Source organism: Vicia villosa, linkage group LG4 (assembly GCF_029867415.1).
Source record: "Vicia villosa cultivar HV-30 ecotype Madison, WI linkage group LG4, Vvil1.0, whole genome shotgun sequence".
Lineage (NCBI taxonomy): Eukaryota > Viridiplantae > Streptophyta > Magnoliopsida > Fabales > Fabaceae > Vicia > Vicia villosa.
Window position 1 is genome coordinate 6,007,590 of NC_081183.1, and position 15,177 is coordinate 6,022,766.

Here is a 15,177-nt window from a genome sequence, read left to right on the forward strand (position 1 = left end):
TAACTATAGTAAAAAAAATACAGTTTTATATATATATATATATATATATATATATATATATATATATATATATATATATATATATATATATATATATATATATATATATATATATAAATACTTGCTGATAATATAAGTTTGTATGGGTGGTTAAGGTTGGTTTGTTTAAGAATAGTTACGTACACATCCTGCAGTGGCCAATTTTAAAAGCATTTTTAATTTAAATTTACAAGATTTTTATATCAAAATCGTAGTCTTTAGTATAGACTATGACAACAATTTAAAAACCGTGGTTAAAAGTAAATAGGGGACGGTTTTGTTTTGCCCACGGTTACAACACCGCAGCATAAAGTGTATACACTATGGTTTTTATTAAAAATCTAGAAATTTATCAACAAGCAAAAAACCGTGGTTTATTACCTTATAGACAACGCTTTTTATGCCGTTGCCTATTCTTCCGTGGCCTAAAGCCAAAAATGTTGTAGTGCATCCTTAGCATAATCTGATTCTTCAACATATTCGTCGTTGTTGGAATCATAACCGTTGTGGTTTTCCATAGTAAACCTGAACTAACACATTTGTTAACACACCAAAACCCAACATAAACCACAATACCTAATTTCCTATTCAATCAAGCATAAAATTTAAATCAAATTTAACACCAAATCTGAATTATCACAATTTTTAACACAACAAAACTCAACATCAACCCCAATTGATTCAATCCAGGGACCTAATTCAAAGATAACCACCAAATTTAAAAATTTGAAATCATCAAATATTAAATTCATATAAATAAAACAAATTCAGGCATAAATCCTAATTCTCAGTTTGAAATCGAGCTTAACGATTCCATTTATACTTTATTTGAAATCAATTAATCTTAATCATTAATTTCAAACAAATATAACAAAATTTTTTTTAATTTACCTTAGAAACCGCGTGCTCTATACGAACACAGTCAGATTTTTTATCGTGATATGTTTGGTGAGCAATTGAATGGGACAATCTCAAAGGAATAGGGATGAAGTCGATGAATATTGTGTTGATGTTCGTGTGCAGTGTTGGCAAAGAATATGAAGATGAATATGGAGATGAAGATGAATGTTGTGTTGATTGATAAAAATTAGCGGACGAACACTTTAGTTAAAAAATGAGAACGAAAACAAAATTAGAGTTCTAATTAAGTGAGGAAGGTTAAATTAAAGTTGTTCAATAATGAATATGAAGTGAGAAAGATTAAATTAAAGTTGTTTTCATTAATTGTATTTTAATTGATTTTCATTTTAAACATAACAATTTAAAAAAAAAATATTAATATGTTAGGAACTTAATTGCAATATTCATAACTAAAAAATTACTACAGTAAGTGACTTAAATGATACAGTCCTTTATGGAATTTTAGGGTTGAGGGCATAATTCTGATTGGTTAGAATGTAACTTCTTTAGAGAAGTCATTTTAATGACTTCTGTAACACCCATAATTTCAGTTTATTAATTTAATTTGGATTTAAATTAAATAATTGGAATTTTGGAATTTTAAATTGGATTTAATTGGAGAATGATGGAATATGAGGTATTGGGCTTATGGTGTGGTGATAGTAAAAGGGGGGGTGCTAACTAGTTAGGCCTTTTACTAAGTTGTGGTTAATCTATTTTATTTTATTTTTCATAAAATAAGAAAAGGGAACCATTTGGGGAGAAAAGGAAGAACACGTGAAAAGAGAAAGAGAAGAGAAAGAGGCAAGAACGTGAAACCGGAAGGAGAGCATTCAAGAGATTCATCGAGGTAAGGGGGGACTCTTCCTTTTAGTATCTCTTATGTGGTCTTAGGTAATAGGTAGACTGATGTATGGTTTGATTCAATTAGATATTTGGAATTTGTTAGGTTAGGGTATTCTAATTGGATTGAATTGATGATAATTGTGTGAAATAGTTGATTAATAATGAGTTTGGATGATGTTTTATAGTGTATAATTGAATATATGATGATTGTATGCCTGTATGTGATGTCTGGAATCGTTTTTGGACGAAAGGGGAGTGAAATCGCAGGGTCTGTCGCAGACTTGAGGTTTGCTGAAATCGCAGGTCCGCTGAGCGGTGGGGGGTCCGCTGAGCGGAGGTCCCAACGTGGTTCGCTTCTGTTTGACGTTGCTTGAGGTCCGCTGAGCGGGGGTCTGAAGGGTTTCGCTTCTGCCTTGCTCCGCTGAGCGAGCCTTGCTGTGTGTGAATTTTTCCAAACTTCAAAATAATGTATCTTTTGATTCGTGTATCATTTCTTAGTGTCGTTTTGGGCGTTGTGCAAGTAATTAAATGTTTTATATGATGAACGATGAATATTGGTATTATCCGACCTTATTTCTTTAAAAACTCGATTTAATTACTTGATGAGAATTGAACATTGTGTGCATATGAAATAGGTGTGACAATGTGTTTGATGTGATGATGAATTGGTATGATTTGTTATTATGATTGTGATGGATGCATGATTATTTGAATTATGTTGAAAACATGTACATACTTATTCGGTGATGTGGTGTTGAGATGAGTTGCTCATCGTGATTTAGTGTGTTTTAAGTATGTTATATGTGTTTCATTCATTCATATGCATTGATGTTGGATCCCGGTGAGGTTTGGATCGTTGGTGGGCATATTTCCCATTGTGTGGAAATTGTGTCGGTGGGCCGTATCTCGATGAGGCGTAGATCGGTTAGGTGGATTGATTCCACGGTTTATTGGTACCACATGCATAGTGTCAGTTGTGTCATATGCATTTTTGTCATAATATGATTGTATGGATTTCTGTAGTATGTGATAAGATCTATTATTGTGTGAATTAATAATGGATGTGAATCTGAATATGTATAATTGGGTGAACGGTATATTATGATGCTTGTTGCTTATGAATTGCATAATATTTACTAATTGAGAATGAGACTCACCCTTACATGTTGTCATTTCCAGATTGAGGAGTAGCGGCATTAGTGCTTGGTGAGGATGACTCATAGAGTTTATCCGTTTATGTTGGGTCGTGTCGGTCATGCTCTGATCTGTAACACTGGGGAACGATAGTTATTGAAGTTTTTATGAAACTATCCATTTTATTTGATGTTGAATTATGATTCCATTTGGTTGTATTTGATGATGTTTAGTATTCCGCTGTGATAAACATGATTTAGGTTTTGGTGAACCGTTTCCTAATGAGGCATGACTTTGACCTTAGTTGACTTATTTATTTTAAATAATTGTGGCACCCTTGTGCATATGTTTTACTCTGATTAATTTTTAAAATTGCCGCGGGGTTTAGAAGGGTGTTACAACTTCACCATAGAATTTTTCTTATTATAAATAGTATACTAGTCTCTCATCATTGCACACGAAAAATCTTAATTTAGGTTGAGAGGGTTATTTGTTATTCTTGTAATCCTTGTAATCTTGGTTAAAGAGAAAGTAAAGAATAACAATATTGGTTAAAGATAAAGTAAAGAATAGCTGTTATAATTGGGTTGGATAACTTTTACTATAAAATTTATCTCCAAATATTTATTTCTTTAAAATAATGAAGTCTAGGGGAAGACATTTTCTTCTAAACTTATCCTCCAAATATCATTCACTCTGCGCGCAAACAGAATTATATTTCAACTTGTTCAAGCTATGTGAATTTCTGTACATATGTTATTAATAATTTTAATATCACTATAAAATTATAGGATGAATAATTTAAGTGTCATTTTCTTTTACGAATATGCGGTTGGGACAACTGCATACGTTTCAATCTTTGAGTAAATTAAATCATCTTATTTCTTGCAGTATATTAACAAATGTAATTCAATTTCAGGTTGGTTGTCGCGCGTTCTGATTACCGAAGTCATTATGGAAAAATATCATTCTCAAATATCATTACCTTTTTCTTTCATCACTAGCACTTTTATATTTCTCCAACTCTTCTTTAGCCAATTTCATGTTACCGCAGATGAAATGTACACATCTTGTGCACCTTTTAGCTGCGGTAATTCCATCAATATAATCTATCCTTTCTGGAACCTTAACACACAATCTAGCTACTGCAGACGCCCTGAGTTTATGCTTAACTGCCAAAATGGTAGATTGACTATGGAAATGATGTCTCAAAAATTTTACATCCTTCATATAAATCAATCCTCTCAAGTTTTGCGGATTGCAAGAGACGATTTATAGGGTTTCTTCCTAGAAATGAGTTTTCTTGTCCCAAACATTATCTAATGTGGAAATAGATTCTCATTTCTTCCATTACACTTCCAACAATGAAATGTATACTATATTGTATGAGTGTGATCCTCTTCCAAATTCATACTTTACTCCTTCATTTCAAATTTCTTCATATAACAACTAATTACTTCAAAAGAAGTTTGAAACGAGGGAGTGAAGTATGAATTTGGAAGAGAAGCACACATATACAATATAGTATACATTTCATTGTTGGAAGTGTAATGGAAGAAATGGTAATCTATTTCCACATTAGTATAATGTTTGGGATTAGAACACTCATTTCCAAGAAGAAAACCCATAAATCATCTCTTGCAATCCTCAAAACTTGAGAGGCTTGATTTATATGAAGGATGTAAAAATTTTGAGACATCATTTCGATAGTCAATCTACCATTTTGGCAGTCAAGCATAAACTCAGGGCTTCCGCAGTAGCTAGATGGTGTGTTAAGGTTCCATAAAGGATATGTTATATTGATGAAATTACCGCAACTAAAAGGTGCACAAGACGTGTACATTTCATCTACGGTAACATGAAATTGGCTAAAGAAGAGTTGGAGAAATATAAAAGTGCTAGTGATTAAAGAAAAAGGTAATGATATCTGAGAATGATATTTTTCCATAATGACTTTTGTAACCAGAACGTGCAGCAAGCAACCTGATATTGAACTACATTTGTTTATATACTGTAAGAAATAGGATGATTTAAGTTATTCAAATAATGAAAAGTATGTGGTTGTCCAAGTCGTATTCTTTTATATTTATAAAAAAGAATACACTTAAAGTATTCATCCTAGAGTTTTATAGTGATATTAAAATTATTAATAACATATATATGTATGCAGAAATTTACGTAGTTTAAAATAAAACATTCTCTTTCTCTAATCGACAAGTTCGTAAAATTTATTTTAAAATCTTATGCATGAATGTCAATTGCTATGAGTTTATTTTTAGATTGAGATTCTCATTCTAAAACTAATGAAAACTCTAACATCCACACAGAAGAATTCAATAGCCTAATTTTTCAAAAATGAGATTGGTTAAGCAAAAGGTATTTCTTTTCCAGATTTATTATGTAGAGGTTAACAATCATTCAGAATCTCTTTTAATCTACACAAAATTCGATTATCAAAGTTTTGCCTCTATCTACCAAATTTACAACATAAAACCCAAAGCTAGTTTTTAAACCAATTTACAATATAAAACCGGTTTGTAATTATAAATTGGTTTAAAATTAGTTTATATATACAAAACGGTTTATAACTGAATGAAAATTGTTTTATTGAAGGAATAAATATATTTATAGAAGTGATAAAGAACAAGATGAGATAAATAACTTAATAACAACTAACAAGGGAAAAAAATGCAGTAAAATATACCTTTTGAAGAATAAAAAATAAATCCTCTCCTCCAATATGATTACGCTATCATCTGAAAGTCGGCTCGACTGGTGTTGTTAGATAGATAGCTTTCAACAGAGGCTGAATAATGTTAAAAGCTGGTAAATACAAACAGAAAAACAACACAATCAAATATTTTAGAAAGTCATCAGTAATTTACCGAAACTCTTAGATCCGAAAGCAAACTTGAGTGAGCAGAAGGTGGGTGAAGGAGATAAGTTTTACTTTGAAGTGTTGGGAATATGCAGAGGGAGACACGTTTTACTTTGAAGTGTTGGCTTCTGAGTTTTACTTTGAATTGTTTGTAAAAAGCTGGTTCGGATGCTTCCGTGTGAAAAGAGAGGGACATAGTGCATGTTTGGTTTGGCTTTTGAAAAGGCCAAAAACAATTTTAGAGGTGTAGAATCAATTCTGGGTGATTTTAAGATGTTTGGTTTGACAAAAGTAGAATTGATTCTGTCTCCAGAATTGATTCTATTTGAAGTTAGAATTTGTAGCTTCTACCTCCAGAATTGATTCTGGATGATTTTTACACTGTAATTTATTATTCAACTCACTTTTACAAAAATGTATCCAAACATAAATCAATTATGTTAAACTCAATTCTGCTAGAATCAATTCTACCAAACTCAATTCTACTAGAATCAATTCTGTCCACCGCCAATCCAAACACACCCATAGACTCTTGTGAGGTATTTGGTGCTTATGCTGCTTTAGTTTTGTGTGTTTGTAACTCTCTACTCCGTCTCTTTATAATAGTAGAAATAGGATAGAAAAGTGTGCGAGTGTGTGAGTTTGGGTGAGAAATTTGTTAGGAATTAAAGCATATAAGCTACACGTTAGTTTGTTTTAAATAAGAAATTTTAATATTTTTTAGAATAATTAATGTAATTTTTTTTCATTCTTTTTACCTTGTATAATTAATCAAAATTCTGTCGTAGTTCTGAAGAAAATGTCTTCTGCTAGACTTCATTAATTTAAAAGAAATAAATATTTGGAGGTGAAATTTTATAGGAAAATTTCTCAACCAAACTATAATTTCTATAAATTTAACAAAATCTATTTGTTTTATTTATCATAGATTTTAATTAGTGTAATTTTTTTAAGACACAAATTAATATACGATCAAAGTTTTACTTTTAAGTTTTGGGAAGATGCAGGGAGAGTGAGAAAATGAAACCACTACTTTTTCTTTAAATTCAAGATGCTGCCAGCTAATCCTTTGTACCATTCAATACTTTTAGAAAAAGAAAAAAAAAGCTGTTATTGCATTTCCTATACCAAATCATTTTTCATATATTTATGCTACACGTTTGTTTGTTTTAAATAAGAAATTTTAATTATTTTTAAAATAACTAATGTAATTGTTTTCATTCTTTTAGGTTGATTGATTCTGAAAAAATTCCAATTTATCCTTTGCAAAAATTACATTTACAAAGGAAAATCTATCTATCTACTATCTATCTACTATTCTACTATCTACTATCTACTGTCTATCATATACTAATCAATTGGCCAAACTGACTAATCTACTATCTATCATATACTAAATACAACACAAAATTTTCACTTTTTTCAACAAGTGTTACATTCTTATTGGTCCAATTTGATTTAGTCTACTTCCCTCCATAACACCCAACACAATTTCAAATTTCACTTTTTCACATAACTTTTCTCTGCTCATCAACTCCTCTCTCATTTTTTCTCTCTCTTTCTCTTATTCAACGCTAATATTCACTCTCTCTCAATTGCTCACCGTTCTCTGATCTTGGATTCAATCGCTTAGAAAACCCTTCTTCCAAGCTTGGAAAATGACGGGAAAGTTGTTGGTTTCATGTTTGAAGTTCAATTTCAGATCTTTTTGTTTCATGGGAATATTTTTGTTCTATTATTAGTTAGTTTTTTTCTTGCTTTGAATCTTTCTTTAATTTGCTGTTTTTAACCTCAATTTCGAGTTTACTATTTCGTTTTGTTGTTAGAAAGAAAAAGATTTTGTTGCTGAACAATTTTTTGTTTAGGGATTAATGCATACTGTACACTCATGATTTCATGCATACCGTATTTTGTCGGTGTTGTATCTACTTGTGAGGCTAATGCTCATGTATTGTGAATTACTCCCAAATTATTTCATATTTATTTGACTCTATAACCTAACATTTACATCCATGATTTCATATATATGTTTTACAGGTTTACAAACAAAGAAGCAGGTAAATTGTGTGTGCAAATTAGTAACCTGCAAAATAACAACAGGAAAGTTGAGTTTTAAAATTGATGATTCAACTCTGTCTTTTAAGATTACAATGTCAAACTCTTTAACACTGAGAAAATTTCAAATTGCAGGCAAATAATGGATATATTGAAAGGTATAAATGAGATCAACCCTAGACCGATGATCCCTTTTAAAGCTTTATAGAGCTACACCAATGGTTTCTTTTTCTTTTGGATTCACTACAAGAAAATTAGGGTTTAACAACATAAAAATTGCGACAGTTACTTGATAACCGTCGTGATTCGCATCTAGAGACAGTTGTTACGACGGTTAACACCAACCGCCCTTACTTTTTTTTAAAATTAATAAAAAATTATGATGGTTATCAATAAACCGCCGTAAATTAAAGTCTACGACGATCAAATTACCGTCCTAAAACATTTAACACGACTGTACATCAACAGTCGCCCCTATAAATTATATCCACGACGGTGAACCAACCGTCGCGCACCTATAATTCATCAAAGGTCACGACAGTGAATCAACCGTCGTTGTATTTTTATGAGATGAGTTACTTAATTTTCTTCTTTATAAGATTGATCTGTTCATTTTTGTTGTTTTCATAGAACCAAATATGAGTATTGATAGGATCTTTCAATTATATTGCTGACTGTCATGTTTATTGTTGACTAACATGATTTAATCAATTTAATGCACAGGTACAATCCAAATTGCACAAATAACAATAGCATTTTCATTTGATATCAACTACGGGGATATGAAGCATTAATTTACTGAATTAGCTGGACTAATAGCTCATGAAACATTTTCTTAAACTATTTTCAGCTTATTTTCAAAGTAGGGTGGATCAAATGTTAGTTGAAAACTATAATTCAAATGCATGGAATAAGTTACTAGAAGTTGATCGGAGGTCTAAGCTTATCAAATAAGCACTTCTGGAAAGCAAAATAGTGATTTATTGGGTTGGTAATCAGTTATGCAAAATCCCATAACCGGTTACGCACAAAGTTGTTTTAGTTTCTGTTTTTGTCTAGTTATATATAGTGGTGCTCGGTTACGTAGTTTGCCGTAACCAATTATAAACCTGAGTTTTGCAATTTCCAATTTTGTTATTTGATGTTTTTAGGTTCTAGTCATTGTAACTTGCTTATAAATACTCTATGATGTATTGTGTATAAAAGTGAATGACAGTTTGATTTTTCACCCTCAATAATTTTCTCTCTAATATTCTCTTACTCTCTCACTTTATCTTCATCGCAACCGGTTCAAGCTGAATGTTTTTCTTTACTCTGAGATGTGGGGGAAAGTTAAGAGAAATTGTCGGATTCTAATTTGAATTTCCATTTTGAGGACTATTTGGTTAATCATAATGATAATATGTTTAATGGGGGATAAAATGGACTCTTGAGATTATAAGTGCTAGATCATTAGGATATCTTAGTGAGTCTAAAATGGTTTGGATGTCGAATCATGCTGTGTTTATGAATTAGTGTTTTTTTCTCTCTTTTGTATTTAGGTTGAGTATCCCTTGTATTTTTAAAATAATTTAAATTTTTTTCGTATGATTTTTTTAAAATAAATTTCTGTGTTAATAATAAATTTTCTTAGATCAAATCGTAAAATCATAAAAAATGAAAACTAAAATAAAATATAAACATTATACTATCCATAAATAAATTACTCTAAGCAATCTAGAATCACTAACCTGTGTTATAACTTCCTCATTCCTCTAAGCAATCGTAAAACGAATTAGTTACCCTTCCGTAGGCATTGATATCTTTCTTGAGAAACTTCTCCGTAGCTCTTCTCTATCTCCTTATCACTTCAATCCGATTCTTGGTTTACTGAAAAGCAATGACAGTATATCAACAGCAGCATATATAACTACGCTCTAAATTGACTTCATGAACAAACGAACAAGAAAGCAAATAGTGCAATAAAAATGAAACAACGGAGCGAACCATTTGGCGGCGAAGTAGTCCATCTAACATGGTGGAAAATGTTGAGTGAGTGAGGTGAGGTGTTTTTGAATCGGAAGCTCAAAATGAGAAGTTCGGCATTAAAGGTTGAAGAAGTGAACGTTATAGCCGTTAAATTAGGTGACATAATGATTGGGCAGTGTCTAAAGAGTGAGTGTGAGTACCAATTGAATGTGGAAATGTGTGTAAAGCTGGATAGCATGATGGTTAAAGTGTGCAATGGGGACTACACGGTTAAGAGCCGTTATGTCTTTTTTTTTTTTTTTTTTATATTTTATTACTCAACAATTAATGCCATTCTTATAGTCCAAAAGAATGTTTTGGTGACTCAATGCCCCCGTCTAGGTAAGGGATTTATTCTGTTGTTTGAAATTTATTCTTTTGACATGATAATTGTGTCAAGAGTCTAACCACAATACTTAAAAATTAAAATAAAATAAAATAAATTGTTGGTTGTACCTCACGCATTTGTGTGATTAGAACTATGTATTAGTCATCTATTTAATGATTTTTCTTTTTCGGTTACTATTCTATATAAGTCTCAAACTCGGGACAAGTGTAAATAAGGGTTATTTTCGAATACACGATTAGTCTTAGCAATCTCCATGTGGTTGTATCACAACCACCATGGGATTTTACATATTTCCCATGTGATTATATAAAAATCAAAATATTATAAGATGGTTTTGTATAATTAAGCTGATTGAATCGTAACTATGACATCGTTCTTCATTAATGTCTCCAACATTCTCATAGATGGAACGACTCGTCTCTAGTGACACTGATGCGCCTATTACATTCTAGTGTCACAACCTAATTTATTTAGCATAACCTAATTTATCTTTTTAATTTTGTTCATCTAGCTATAAATCTAGGTTTACTCTCACTTATCATCATGGAACTTGATTTATTCATTATCTACTCAATACATACACAACATAATATTAATAATGAATCGCACAAAATACTTCATCACCGTTATCCAACCAATAATTAGAACATCAGCATGATTTATCTATACCGAAATATAGATAATTGGACTTGTTTTCCAATGTATCTGACCTCATATCAGCCGGAGTTACAATTCCCGTTTTATGGTGGAAACAGGGAAACAAATCATTGCACAAGTCATAAGTATACATGATATAGTATAACATGATCAATCAAGTAATTAATTGTCATTAATATATGGTTTTCTTACAAGTTCTTCAATTAACTTGCTAATTAATTATTACGTGAAGCTTTCATGAAATGTGCTTTAGTCTGAGTTAATCCACCTACGCGCCACAAAGTAAGCGCACGTACGATCATCCTATTGTGAGGTTAACGGGACCCAATAGGGAATTAGAGAGTAACAAGAACATAGAAACTAATCTATGTTATATCTCTCTACATTAGTTTCCAATGCATCTGACTACGTCTCATTTCGAGCTACAGAACTCAAGATACATTATTTTCAATTCTACAAATTTTCCCATAGTCTTTGGTAATCGATTATCAGTATGGGGTCATTGATTACTAGCCCTCAAAACATTCTAAAAACCCAATTTTAAGTCAGTAATTGATTATCGCACTAGCTAGAATGAAAAATGCTCAATTTTCACTTGTTTTCACATTTTCTTCAATCCAAACACATATTAACTCATACTATCACATCATAACATCAATACAACAACACAACATAACATCAAGGGGTTACAAGATCAACATGATACATAGCAAGAATCATGCTTCAAATACCAATTTCATAAACAAATAAAGAAATCACAAAACCCTAAAACCCAATTCATGAATTTTTGCCTTAAAGTTATGTCTAACTAGAAACTCACCTCTAGAAGATGAAGATGATGAAAGAATGAAGATGAGTTATTGATTGGTCAAGATTTGATCTTTGTTTCCAAGATGTTCTCTTTTCTCCTCTTCTCATTTTCTCTTGTTTCTCTTCTTATATCCTTCTTTATCTTCTTTTCTCTTTTTTTCTTTCTATTTTATTCTTACTAACAAATGGATGGAATTAGAAGTATAAGAGAAAGTAAAGAGAAATCTCTAGGTTGAACTTTTGTCCCATAGTGAAGAATAGGCATTTACCAATGATACCAAAATGTCCTTTCATTGATTAACTAGCAAGGATCATGCTAATTGAATAAGAATTAACCTCATTTGAGTTCACTAATCACCCCCATTTGTCTCAACTAATAAGGAATATAGCATTGAGGAACTCAATTTGGCTCAACTGACAAGGGATATGGCATTTAAGAGGATATGGAATATTACATTCTTCCTCCCTAAAATTGAAATCATCCCTGAATTGCTCATAAGTAAGAAGATGAATACACTTCTTATATCTCATACTTAAGTTAACACTTGACTTTGCTTGAGTTCAATTTTCTGCCCATTGTACAACTCTCTGACATACTCAAACTTCCATTTTCTATTATTGGCAACTTTCGTCCTAATGTGAATTCTCAAGACCTCCATGGTCTAACCATCACTACTACGGAAAAGGCATTTAACAACAGTTAGGAACGATATATAACCACGCCGGACCAGGCATTATTATGTAGCGTGTGGTTGTATATCTGGTACTTACAATCACGGTTCAGTTACCATCGTAGTAAACTAGAAAGCCCGCATCTTATAACAACGATTATTCATATTAACCGTTGTGATATTTCATATTAATAAATGTCAAATTTTCATACCACAATCAGCACTAAACAAATTTTGAATTGATATCAAAACTTGTATTACAAGTACACAATTCCATTAAGTAAATCAAAATTTGAACAGTTCGAGGTATGCAATCTTCCCAACTTCCAAGAGAAAAGATAGAGTATAGAATTAAAGAAGCAGTGATGAGTTTGGTTTTTAAACTTCCAATAGAAGACGATGAAGAATCAAAAGGAACAATATAAGCAGAAGAATCAAAACATAAAAACAACTTCATCCAAAGGAATCAGCATGTGTTATCCTACTCAAGCTACCAACAATGATGAGAATCAAAATGTTGTTGTAGAGGATGTTGTGGTGCAAAATCAACCTCCTAATCATGATGTAGTTGTGGAGGGTGTTATGGTGCAAAATTAGCCTCAAAATCAAGATGTAGATGTATAGGGTGTTTTGATGCAAAACTTCCTCAAATTTAAGATGTTGCTATAGAGGGTGCTTCGTTTAGACTAATGAGAGCTCTCGGGGTGAGAAGAAGAAGAAGAAGAAGAAGAAGAAGAAGAAAAGAAAAAGAAGGTTGAGAAGGAAAATGATGATCTTTTTTCAATTTTGATGTTGATGATGAGGATGTCAATGATTGGTCTAACTTTATCTCAACGAGAGGATTTAAATTTTTCAATGGTTTTTGATCATGTAATGAAAGTCATATGTAATGATGCTTTTAATCTGCTTAACTCTCTTAATATTATCAACTTAAACATGCAACTTTAACTTTCAACTTAACCTATCAACTTAAACTAAAAACTATATAAAACACATAATGAAAATTATTGCGATGAACTTACTCGTAAGAAACCTTCTAATAGATGCATATTCCTGTCAAGTTCACTGCATATTCAACTTTTACATTTCATAACAAAGTAAATATTAAACATAAAGGATATAAGAAAACATAACATTTTCAAATTTCAAACCCTAATTCAACTATTACATTTTATAACAAAGTAAATATTAAACATAAAGGAGATAAGAAAGCATAACATCTTCAAATTTCCAGAAAATCTCTCTGACTTCAGTTTGTTTTTCAAGTTCTTGTTCATCTTTTTTGAATATGTCGAAAGTGATGCCGAAGACATTTCCGAAAGTGACGTCAGAGGTCTTGTCAGTGTCGGAAATGTTGTCGGAGATGACGCTAGAGATGTCATCGGAAATGATATTTTTTCTAAAGTGGTGATTTTGATCTCACTTTCTTCCTTAACAACTTGTTTTTCATCAACTTGTTTTGCTGGCTCAGTGTCAAACGTAACTTTTTGATATTTTTTATCTTTCTTTTGCGCATCAGAAAATATTTGAGAAAATTTCTGAGATGATGCTTTGAGAGAAAGGCTTAAATTTTGGATATGGTCTTTCAACTCTTTTCTAAATTTATTTGAGATTTCATGAGTTTCACTTAAATATTGCTTCAAGGTTTCTAATTGATGAAGAGTTTCTGGATGAGAAAAGAAATTTTGAGGTATCTGGTGAATTGTTTCTGTTTGAGAAAAGAAATTTTGAGGTTGATGTTGGTACTGAGATGTAGGTGATATGGTTGTTGTAGTGGGCCAATAAGTGGGAATGGGGGGAGTGTCGCCCTCGGTTTTTTACCGTACCTCTCGTGGAGAGATACACGAACTGACTCTTTTCTTTCTGCTTTTTGTGTTTTTGAAAATCAGAGAGTCGCCACCGACTTTTATTTTATCCAATTGAGGAAAGGTTTTTAAAAGAAACAGAAAAAAGACCTTTAAGAAATTCTGGGTAAGGGGGTAGGTTATACAAAGGGAAGGTGTTAGCACCCTTTGTATCCATGGTTATCCATGGGCTCTTAATTTGCTTAGCTCACTTGTTTTGAATCACTTTTCTATAGCCTTGAAATGCTTGTATGTGGTTTCAAATACCTTTGTAAATTGACTTTGTAATGATCCTTGTGCGGATGTATACAAAGTGTTTTATCTTTCGAAAGATGTTTTGAAAAAAAGAACGTTAACTTCGTAATGATCCTTGTTTGGATATATACCAAGTATTGTCTTTTTTGAAAGTTTTATTTTGAAAAACAACAGTATAAGAGACATTTGTTTGTTTTGAGCAAGCAAATTAGGAGGTCTACCCTGAGTTTATAAGGTCTTTTCCTATTTCCTTTAGAAAATTCTCTTTTTATCTGATATAAACAAAAGTTCGATTTTGCATTTGAAACAGTAGAATTTGATTTTGATTTTGAAAAGAGTGGAAGAGGGATTACCCTAAGAGGTGCAAGTGTGATTGTGTTTTGATTCAGATATTTTATCCTTGAAGTTAGTGACCTAACGATTCAATTTTTATCTTTGGCATACACGCAGTTTTATATGTGCTGGAAATTAAAATGTGGAATGTAAAATGCGGAAAGTAAATCTATGCTATTACATCGATTGTGCGGGAAATGTAAACTACGTTATTTACATGAATTTGACAACCTATACACTTGATCTAGGAATTTAAATTGCAAGAAAATAAAAAAAATATTTTTGGATTTTTTTTGATGATTGATTTTAATTAGAATTAAGGCATGATTAATTTAATTAAAATGAGAAAAAGATGGAAATAAAATTTAAACCTAAAAAATTAAGTTTAAAATATGTTCA

At 31.5% G+C, this 15,177-nt stretch overlaps 1 long non-coding RNA gene across 1 annotated transcript; it reads right to left on the reverse strand.

Annotated features, from left to right (window-relative positions):
- Positions 1-265: 265 nt before the first annotated feature.
- LOC131594366 (uncharacterized) lies at positions 266-10,005 on the reverse strand. The gene is made up of 4 exons (XR_009281336.1): positions 9,839-10,005; positions 9,583-9,721; positions 5,624-5,742; positions 266-564 (listed from the first exon to the last, which is right to left on the reverse strand). It is a non-coding gene; the product is annotated as an uncharacterized LOC131594366 (long non-coding RNA).
- Positions 10,006-15,177: the final 5,172 nt, after the last annotated feature.